This window comes from Chinchilla lanigera, unplaced genomic scaffold (genome assembly GCF_000276665.1).
Source record: "Chinchilla lanigera isolate Chin_1 unplaced genomic scaffold, ChiLan1.0 scaffold00116, whole genome shotgun sequence".
Taxonomy (NCBI): Eukaryota; Metazoa; Chordata; class Mammalia; order Rodentia; family Chinchillidae; genus Chinchilla; species Chinchilla lanigera.
This window is the reverse complement of record NW_004955517.1, coordinates 994,644-1,005,311: the sequence shown is the minus strand read 5'-3', so window position 1 is coordinate 1,005,311 and position 10,668 is coordinate 994,644. Positions and strand designations below refer to the sequence as shown.

Genomic DNA, 10,668 nt, shown 5'->3' with positions numbered 1-10,668 from the left:
TTCTCCCTTTCACTGTCTGGAGGCCCCATGGAATGTAGCAGTACATCATTTAAATAGTACCTCCAGCTGTTTTCCTGAGACACAATTACAATTAATGTTATCGTCTGGTGTGTACTTGTGCAATCTGTCTAACTTCTTCAACTGTCAAACTAGAGCTCTTTGTTATGATTTGTTAAGAATTAGCCCCTAAGGTGTTCCAAAAAACTATTTGGGTGGCTGGAAGAAAACTTAGGAGCCACCAAGCCCATGGTAGAGATTTGCCTGGCAAGTCATCCAAGTGGCCCATCGGCATGGATCAGCTACAACAAGCTAGTTAGTACCACCCCAAGACTTCCCATCCCAAACTGAGCAGCAGTAAGGAATTTTTAAAAATCTCCCTTATACAGTCAACTGTTACTTCTACAAAAGGTACGAACCAGGCTCGTGCTATGAACCTTGGAAATGACGTTATGCACAGTACAGGCAACGAGGTCTCTACCATCGCGGGCAGAGAGGCACGCAGCACAGCTGTATTAGCAACACCGTGTGAGGAGCGCAGCAGAGGAAGTAACTGCTGCTACGGGTCTGACCCAGGATCAGAGGGGGCAGCCTCTCCGGGCTGCAGACCCCTCCCGAAGGATGCTGCCAGGGTTCTGGGCTAAGGAGATGCGTGTGCTGCAGTGTAGACCATCAGAAATAACAGGGCCAGTGTGTGCTTTGCCTTTCACACTTTGGGCTAGGTTTTGTCTTTAGTTTTACATAGACTAAGATCACTGAAGACAATAATTTAAAAATAAGAGCTGCTCTTTATTGAACATTCCACTAAAGTCTCACAAAACTTTTAGTTTGTCCACATTTGAAGGAAACGGGTTTGGAAGGTCTCCCAGCCAGGCACCAGCTAAGCCAGGACTTGAAGCCAGACCTGAGCCTTCCGAATGCCAGAATGTCACCACTCCACTGGAGCTTATTCACACCCCAGTCCACAAACCATTTCATCAAAATGGGGGAGGCGGGGTGCATGGTTTGGTAGAAAGTCCGAGTCCCAGGCCTGGCCCCGCTGTCCTGAGTTTGAATCCTGAGGATGTGGTCTGAGAATGTGCATTTTAACTAGTTCCCGGGTGCTACCTGCGTACTGCGATTCACTGCCCTTCACCCCGCTTCGCTTCGCGCACCGACGAGAGGGCAAGAAGACGGACGGCCGGCTCCGTGCGGTTTGCTGTGCTCTTCCCACACGCCTGCTCGCTCTTCGGCCACTTGACGAAATGCTGCAGTGCAGGCTGGTTTATGATTTTCAACTGCAAATACTTTAGCCTCATACTTTGGTGAGACGTGTAGACGGGACTCAGAGAACAGCTTATTCAGGCTTCAGCTACGCTGTGAAAAGTGGGGCTTTTCAGAGGAAATGAGATAAGACAAAAACTTAAAAAAACAAACAGCCGGGGGCCTGTGTTGGTAGGCCACTGCAAAATCTATAGCCTAACCCGCAGTGAGTTAAACAAACACATTACCGGGCCGTCCAGGAAACGTGAAGCAGATGCCTGGAAGTGGGATGTGTGTTTTCAACCCGGGTTGAAATACCCCAGGAAGCAACGATGTGGAATCTGACAACGTGCACGGAGCGGGGATTCGCAGCCAGCCTTGTCTTCAGGTGGACAGAAGGTGTCCGGTCTGCACGGGTCCAGAGAAGGGCCTGTGGGAGGCAGGCCTGTGTCTGAAGCTGTGCGGAGTTTGCGCCTTCCCCGCTCCTGGTGGTGGTGGAGACCCAGTGGGCAGTGCCGTGTTCATCCCTGCAGATCACGGGGAAGCTCACAGCTGCTTCCTCCCCAGTGCTCATGTAAAATTGTTGCAACGCCAGCCGCACAAAAAGCAAAGACAGATCAGTAACATCTCCGGTTTCCTCGGACACGAATTCAGTGCTGAGACTTTGTATGTTTTGTTGGTGCCCCTTGTGTCTTCATCCAGCGACATGGTGTCCGGTAAACTGATAAGCAAACTCCAGCAGACAGGGCGATCACCCTGTCCTGGTGACTCTTCTTTTTACATTAGCACCTGTTTGCAGTACATAATGAATGCATTCATTCATTGTGTGGGAGATTTACACGTGTACACAACACATCGTAATTCTTTTTTTCTATAACTCTGCTTCCCCTCCCCTTCCTCCAACCCCTCTTTCCTGCCTCACCATTTACAAAAGCTCTATTTCCATTGTTTTGATTCTTTTTCCCTTTAAAACCCTCTTCCTTTCCTTCCCTCCCTCACATCTTCCATATGTTGTTTCCCTTCCAATTTAAACAAGTTCTTCCGGGGTCTGGGGGTTTAGCTCAGCGGCAAAGTGCCTGCCCGGCAAGTGCGAGGTCATGAGTTTGATTCCTGGTACTGGAAGAGAAAAAAAATCAAATTCATAAACAAGTTCTTCCCATTTCCTAAAAGCTCTATTTTGCTCACTGTTTGTATTTGGGTTTCTGACACAAGGGAAACAATGCAATAATTATACTTGTGTGTTTTATTTATTTAGATTATGGTCTCAAGGTGCGTCCATTTACCTAAAAGTGTCTCAGCTTTCTCCTTCTTTGTGGTAGAGTCATACTCCATCAGGTTCATGCTTACACTGACTGTGGCTTTCTTCCCTTCTGCGTTTTTGCTGCTGATTCACCATTTGGTCCAGTTTGAACCGAGCTCTGCAGAAATGGCGAGGTTGCTCCTGGCTCTCCATGTGTTCACCTCCTCAGAATCAGCACGGAATCTCCTGTTCCCTGACGAGCTTCCATGGCACCTCTGTTCCTACATGTTCCTGTGGCATCATGACATTTAGTTAGTTATCAGTTTTTCTTGTTTTTAATTAAAGAGACACTATTTGCACTCATCTTGGGATCATTTGCTGAATGCCAGCTAGACTCTTGACATTTGTTTAGGAAACAACATTTTGCAGAGCTTTTATAGCATGAATATTTGATGATTAGAATAATTCAGGGCCCTCTGCAGGTTCAGGCTCATTCTCTTCTCTATAAGACAGGTCAGGTCAGCCTTGAAACTTCTCGTGACTCTATTACATTGAAATTTCAACTGCAACTGGAATTTACATTACAAACTGGGAAAATGTTAGGATATTTTCAGGGAACCATCTAAATTTTTACTATGCCTTGTGAAGTTACATTTTCTCAAAAAATTTTTCCTTGGGAAGTGAATGTCTTTGCTGCCAGTAGTTTTGAAACAGTGCAGTTGTCATGGTAATGCCTAATCATTATTACAGGTAGACTTTTCCATATCTAGATCTTGGGTACCTGGGTACCCTGAGAGTGGGGCTATGGCCGAAGCTCTGCACCATTATTTCCTTTGTTTAAAAGCTGCATTCGGGTCATTAAATTCTACTCATGATATCCAGGATCCCTGCTTTTACAAAAGCCAGTTTTACAGCAGGAAGACCGGCCCTTCCTCATGGTGCCTAACGATTGAAGGTCGTTAAGAGCTCCTTCACAGAACAAAGCCAGTTGGACTCGTTGGTGGAGTCTGCCTTCCAGAACATCTCTTAGGATCTCAAAGGGACTCAAGGATTTGAGTCCTGAAAATTGTATTTTGGCTCCAAGTTGTCCGGTCTCATTTCTGCAGTCTCTAAGGGTAATTACAAAACCTACAGAGAAGACAGTGTGACTTGACACAGGACGCCAAGGCCTGGGAAAAGACCCGGGTTCATGCAGGGGCTCAGAATTCAGCAATGGGGCAGATGGCCTGTGAAGAGAAAGCAGTTCAAGCCATAGACTATGGCACCACAGTAGGGGCGGCCAAGATGCACACAGGGGTTTAAACTTTCTAAACTTACAGAGGCAAATCCTGGGGCTGGCGGTTTAGCTCAGCGGCACAGTGCCTGCCTGGCAAGCGCAAGGTCATGAGTTCAATTCCCGGTACCAGAAAAATACCAAAACAAAACAAAACAAAACAAAACAAAAAGATGTCAGAGGCAAATCCTCTAAATCTGTCTCGGGATAGCCACAGATTTTTAAGGGCTGCTGGAAGACTCTTTCCTGCGCACAGTTGGAGCTTCTCAGCTAGGCTCCTGATTCTTTCACTTCAATCTGGACTAACGGGCTGATTTTGTCATTGTGGGGCAGATCATATACTGCAAACTTATACTGAGCACCCCCTGCTATGTTCTAAGCCCTAGAGCAAGTGAGATAGCCTCTATCTATGTTTCCTAAGTTTTACAGATGACATGTGTCAAGTTGATATTGGGGAGGATACTGTATGGAAAATGTACCTTCATTTCAGACATTTTAAAATTTATTTTCAAAGTTTATTTTGGAAATGTGTGCTTGGGGGCTATTCAAAGAGGCGATTATATTTAACCCAGGTTTAAATCTTGACCCTGCTGTGAATGGGTGACCCTGAACAAGTTATTCAGCCTCCTGGTGCTTTAGCTTTCTTGTCTTTAAATTGAGATAATAGGAGCTCATAATTTTTTGAGAGACCCAAAACACTGTTGGTGGAGCATCAGTAACACCATTGTCAGCATTCCCCTGAGGTGTGGGCTAGAGATCCAGAGTATGATGCTTGCTAACACACGGGGACCAGGTGAGGGGGCAAGCAGAGCGCGTAGGAATTTGGAACTGGATACTCGGGTTTTAACCTTGGTTCTGCTACTTCTTAGCTTTGTAAACTTGGGTTGCCTAAATTGATCAATGTACGGCTTCAATTAGTTATGCTATATAAAATGATTAGCCTGGTGCTTGACAGGTACAAAATATTCAACGAATAAAGCTGTTTTTCAGCATGAGTATGATTTTAAATGGTTTTGTTATTATACTGTGTTTACTTTAAAATTTTTACTGCAGTAAAATATCCGTAGCATATGATTTACCATTTGGCGCTTACTAAGGGCAAAGTTGAGTACAGCAGGACATTTGCACTGCCGTGCACCATTACTACCACCCCACTCCCACCTTTGCCCTGTCTCACTTAGGGGTGACTCTCAGCTCCCCTTCACCCCACTGTGGGTAACGGCTTCCTGACTCGGTGAATTTGCCCATTCTAGGACCTTGTATATGTGGAATCATCTACTCTTTGCCCCTTGGTATATGGTTCATTTCACTTGACATCCCGTTTCCAAGATTCACCTTTTTTACAGCATGTGTCAAGGTGTTTCAGGGCTTTGTATGGCTGAGTAGCATTTTCTTGAGTGAATATTGCATATTTTGTTTATTTAACGGCCTGTGGATGGACATTTGGTTGTTTCCCCTTTTCAGCTACCATGCATGATGTGCCGTGAATGTGGGTGTATGCTATCTTCTTGGAGGTTAGCATAAGGCACAAGTAGTGGATGTTAAGAAAACCCCAGGGAGCCCACTGTTTAAAAGAGGCAAAGCAAAGGGCTCCTTTAGGAGAAGTTAGAGCCTTTGAAGGCTCTTAAATAGCGGGAGGCTTTGGGCTCATTGATAGGATGTTTGCAAAACACAGCCAGCGTCTGACTTAGGACAGAGCGGCATAGCACACAGGGCTTAGTGAACATTCACAGGCACCAGTGAAGTATAACAGACAGAGATCACACCAGCAGGATGGCCACCACCCCAATTTCACAGTCCCTTTGACAAAGCTTTGCTGACATCCTCCTTGACACTGAGCTCAGCGGGTCACATCGCATCTTTGATCCTCACCACTTCCCCAAGAAGGCCACCTCCAGGGAGCAGATGAAGCAACCAAGCATCAGGATGCAACTTCTCTAGTTTTTGACAACTAGCAGTCAGCCAAGGAGCATCTCAGCCCAACTCTGCTTCCTGTGGAAGCCTGAGCTCAAACGCAATGTGCTCATGCCAGTGTCCTGGATGAGGCACAAACTGTCTCGCATTCTGCACAGACGTCTAGACTGTTGTCTCTGGATCAGGATCCATGGCACAGTGTGACACAGCCTATAATTTCCCACCCGTGAGGCAGTCCCACACATTCTGTTTCCTCCTGGGTAAATTCATGTAAGCCCAGGGAGAGAGGCATGAGAAGCCTACACTGAATATCCCCTTCTTGAAACACCTGACATAGGCGGGCTTGTGGATGACTTCTCCATCACTAAGGTGTTACAGTAAGGTGAAAGTCCATTTCAAGGGATGCAGTATATAAAAAATGATTTCTTTCTATCAAGTGATCTTGATTGCAGATACCTATAATAGGATTAAAGCCATGTTCAAGTATGGAAATAGATGTGAATCTGTTTTGCACACTAGAAAATATATAGGCAAAAAAATACTGTTTTTTTATTGTAACTGGACATGTTTGACCTTTAATAAGGCAAACCTAAAAGCAGTTTTCATCAGAAAGCTGTTGGTGCACCCTATTAAACCCTACATTAAATGAAAAGGTGAGCTTTTTCTTTCAGGACGTTTACAAATGCAGGAAGGTGGCATGTTTGCTGTGGGTTGCAGAAGAGACATAGACCTGTTTTCGGAAACTTAGTAATGAGTTAGCATCCCCTTAGTGTCACAAAACACCTGTGAACATCAATTTGGAAAGAGGAGAGCTCTACCCTGCTCCGTCTGGGAAGCTTCCACCTATGCTCAGCTGGCTGTGTTGCTATGGGCCTCTGGGAAGGTAGCACAGTGTGGTAGGCAGGTGTGGCAGAGCTAGGAAGGAAGAGCGAGGAAGGGGCGTAGGCCCCGCTGTGCCCTCAGGTGCACACTCCACCAGCCACCTAATTTCCTCCCTCTGGGCTCCACCTCTTCATGGCTCCACCACACCCCAGTAGCATCATAGACAGGGACCTGCCTAGAACCTGTGGACCCTTGGGGACATGTGTCCAAGCCACAGCAAGCACTGTCGCTAACAATTTTGCTGTAAGAGACTATCCTATGCCTTTTGGTTGTCACTAAGCTCGCACCTGTCTGCTTCCTACCTGCCCCTCCTGCCATGACAATCAAAGTCTCTTGACATTCCATTGGTTCTCTGGGAGTCAAAATTGCCCCTGACTGAGGACCCCTGCTACCTATTAAATTGCTACCTATTAGATTTTCAATGTTGCTTCTATTTTATTGAGTGGGGATATTTTCATATCTTTCTTCACAAATCTGAGAAACTGAACCAAGGGCTCCCTAGAGTGGCAAGGCATTACGCTCCGGCTGCTGAGGCTTCTAGGGAATTAACATCCTCAACTAAATTAGCTTTTGTGATTATGTCAGCACAAGGACCCAGAAATGAACAAAAGTGAAGCCAAATAAGGTTGGGCTTTTTTATCTATTATGTTTTATCTATAATTTTGGTATTAAAAGAAAAGATGAATGTCTAACATTGCCTATGCATAACAACATCACACACACACACACACACACACACACGCACGCACGCACAGTCTCTAAAGCTCCCAAATTCTAGGACTTTTGCTTTCTATACGACACAGTGAATGTTCAGAGCAAATAAACCTGCAGAACAGGAATTTCTTTTTTTCTTTTTCCTTTGGGTACAGAGAATTTCACCAAGTTCTCAAAGTCTGAAGAGAACTTTATCAAAGTAATTTGCTATTGCTACCTATTAAATAAGATTCCGAAATCCTCTGAGATACGTGAAATATAAAATGTGTGTCATCCCTGGCACTTCCATTACCCTTTCCCTGACAGGCCACTGAGAACTCTGAAGTTTAATTAAGCCTTTCAATTTAGAGGGAGCACAAAGACGTAGATTGATTCACCCAAAGCCAGGGAGACGGGAGGTGGCAGGCTGAGAAGTGAGCAGGAGGGATTTAAGATTCCCTTTCCTGGTTATTTGTACCCCTCTGTCCTAAGTTCTCTCTGCTATCTTTTCTCCTCCCTCATCTGCTTCCTTTAGCTTCACACTGAGGATTCTATCTATACAATGTTTGGCTCAAAATAGATGCTCAATAAATGTCTTTTCATATCAGTGAAAGAAAGACTCAAAGCAGAGATCAAGGGAAAGAAAACTACTTTCCACTGAAGATGTTATTTGCCCATAAGAACATGGCACTGTGACTGTTAAGAGAAGTACTGTCACTCGGCACACGGAGAGCAAATGGATGTTCACTGCGCCTGGCAAATCTCCTGTACTTTACTACATAGGACTTTCTCCAAAGCATGTAGTTCAGGAATAAGAAATTCCACACACATCCTTGGTGCACAACGAAGTAGTAAAGTCAAATCAAGCTCTTAAAAAGTCTGTCTGTGATGGAAAATATCCACAAACAGGGGAACAGGTTAAAGCCGGTCAAAAATCCCCACAGGAGCTTTAAGTTTACCAGTCCGTAGTGGTTCCCAAGTGCTGTCACTGGAAAACAGGTACCAAATATTACTTTCATTTCAATATTTCATGTGCGTAAGCACCAAAAAACCAGAGTTTCACTTGCTGTTATTCCTGTCCCCGTTCCAGTTCCTGCTGAGGACTGGGGAGCAGGCGAAGGGCAAGTGTGCCCCGCACGCACACACGCTCCAGGCAGCCTCCGACAGTGCGCGTCACGCCCAGCACACAGACGGCACAGCGGCGCAGCGTTTGCACTTCGCTGTACTCACAGATACAGACACTTTGGGGTGTCCTGGCCTTGAACGTTGCACTGAGCTTAAAATGACGGTAATGGCATTCCAGTTTGCCTGCCTGGTATTTCCAAGAATGCTTAATGGAACCCGGGTTTTATAATCAGAGTCACACATTCCACATTCATGATCAGCTTTGACAGGGGTCCGTGAGAGTTCAGCCAACAGCAAAGGAACAGAAAACACCCCCTGAACACATACCTCTCTTCTGTTACTTTACCCTCCTGCACTGCAGCTACTCCGCATCCCTGGCTTCTACCCTCCCCTTTCCCAGCCCTTTAAACAGGACACGAGCACTGCAGCTAGGGCAGCTCTCCCGAGAGTGAATTGGGCCAGGCCACCTCGCCGCTGCAAAGTCCCTGGGGACGTCCCTCTGTCTGGGACCCTCTGTCCTGCCTCCCACTGGGCAGCTGCCTGAGCCCGGCCCCATGTGCTCTGCCAGGGGCCCAGGCAGCGGTCTCCACATCGGCAGTGCTTCGGTCTGAGAAGCTGCACGTGCAGCTCCTTCTCCCTCTGTTTCTTTGCTCTGTGCCCTTCGTGCTCTCTCCCTTGAGCGCTTGGTCTACATCGTCTCCTCTTCCTTCTTGGCCTTCACTTACTGTCTTCACGGCCACTGCTGTTGCCGCTCTTGCTTATGCGTTGCTCACTCGTACTCGTCACTCCCCTCCCACCCCACCTTGGAGACAGCACCCTGCTCCTTCTGACACGTAGTAAGCCCAGCTGATACTGGCTAAATGAATGAGGGTGTGTGGCATAGAAAGAGGATGACGGCTGAGCACGACACAGTTGCCTGAAAAGAGTCCGCATTTCAATCTTCTGCCCAACAATCATATACTTACGTTTCCAGTTTCGTCTTTTCTGCACTGCCCTTGTGCCTTCCTAGCATGTTTGGGAACTCACAGGTTTCCATTGTGTGAAAGCTGAGGAAACCCCCGTCAGTTCTTTGCTTGTTTCACTCCTGACGTTCCGATCCTTGTGTGTATTAAGAGAAAGCTAAACTCACTTCGCTTATAGTGGGTGGAAACTATTTCACTTAATTGCCCTCAATTTTTTAAAGAATCAAAACCTTCTTTCACTGACACAGGAAATCGTATTTTGTGAAGGCTGCATGAACTTGAACCTAGAGAGCTCAGAATTCTACCACAACCTCAAAAACCACAGAAATGGCAGCAATTCCGGAAGTGAAACACAGCCTAGTGCCACATCTCTAGGGCCTAATGCCTAACAGTCTGTGTGCACTGTGAAGATCTGTGCTACCGCTGCCCCAACCACTGCTGGGAGGGTGCAGACACGGGAGGAAGCAGGGCAGCTCTGCCTTTGGAAGGCACTCGCAAGGCAGCTCCTTTCAGCCTGTGAGCTTCCCGTGTAACCTCTGAGAACAGCTGGGCCAGATTCCATCTTGTCCCAGACCCACACAGACCTCCGCTGCTCTGTGCTCAGCGTGGGGAGGAAGTTCAGGGAGGGACATGAGCAGGCCTCAGCCAAGTGATTGCAGCTGCTTTGAAAGCAGCCACCCAGAATGCAGATTTTATTGTGTTTCTTTTTTATTTACTGTTTTATGAAAAAATTTTAAGTGATTTACGGATCTTTTATACATGTTTTTCAGAGCTAAGATAAGAGCCTTAACCCTCCTGGATACTGTTTTAACCATAAAAATGAACCCTGAACATTCACAGAAGACATCGCCTCATGGCCAGGTTCGTCCCCATATGCAGTGCGGCATAGTGAAGTTTAATTAGTGTTTACCGGACACCCTTTTACTTTGCTCAAGAGCTGTAGCTAAGCAATTATAGTGTAAGAGAAAAGAGATCTGGCCATGAGCCTCAAGTTTAAATCTTAGCTCTTTTATGTAGAAATTATACTTCCCCAACCTCAGTTTTCCCATCCAAAAGGCAGAGCTGTTTAACAGCAACTCACACATCAGAGGCTTTATACGTTCATGCAGATAAAATGCTTAGCATAGCACGTGGCATCTGGCACAGATTAAAAATATGAGAAAGAGCCCTTCCGCTCCAGAAAGAAATACAAACTGGGACAACCATGTTAGAAACCAGCACAAAGATCTTACTGATCTTTAGAACTGGTGCATCTCTAATGCTAGCAACTCCCTCTGCCTGAGGGAGACACTGGCTGCCCACAGAGACGCGCAGAGTCTGGTACGTAATACTGGGGAAGT

The 10,668-nt window shown here is 46.2% G+C and overlaps 1 long non-coding RNA gene across 2 annotated transcripts; it reads right to left on the bottom strand.

Moving 5' to 3' along the window:
• Positions 1-765: 765 nt before the first annotated feature.
• On the bottom strand, positions 766-9,518 carry LOC106147081. 2 transcript variants are annotated; one of them, XR_001231811.1, is made up of 3 exons: positions 9,332-9,518; positions 2,523-2,770; positions 766-2,028 (listed from the first exon to the last, which is right to left on the bottom strand). It is a non-coding gene; the product is annotated as an uncharacterized LOC106147081 (long non-coding RNA). The 2 variants fall into 2 exon arrangements; XR_001231810.1 differs by lacking the exon at positions 766-2,028 and adding an exon at positions 2,167-2,355 and having other exon boundaries at positions 9,332-9,517.
• Between the last annotated feature and the right edge of the window lie 1,150 nt (positions 9,519-10,668).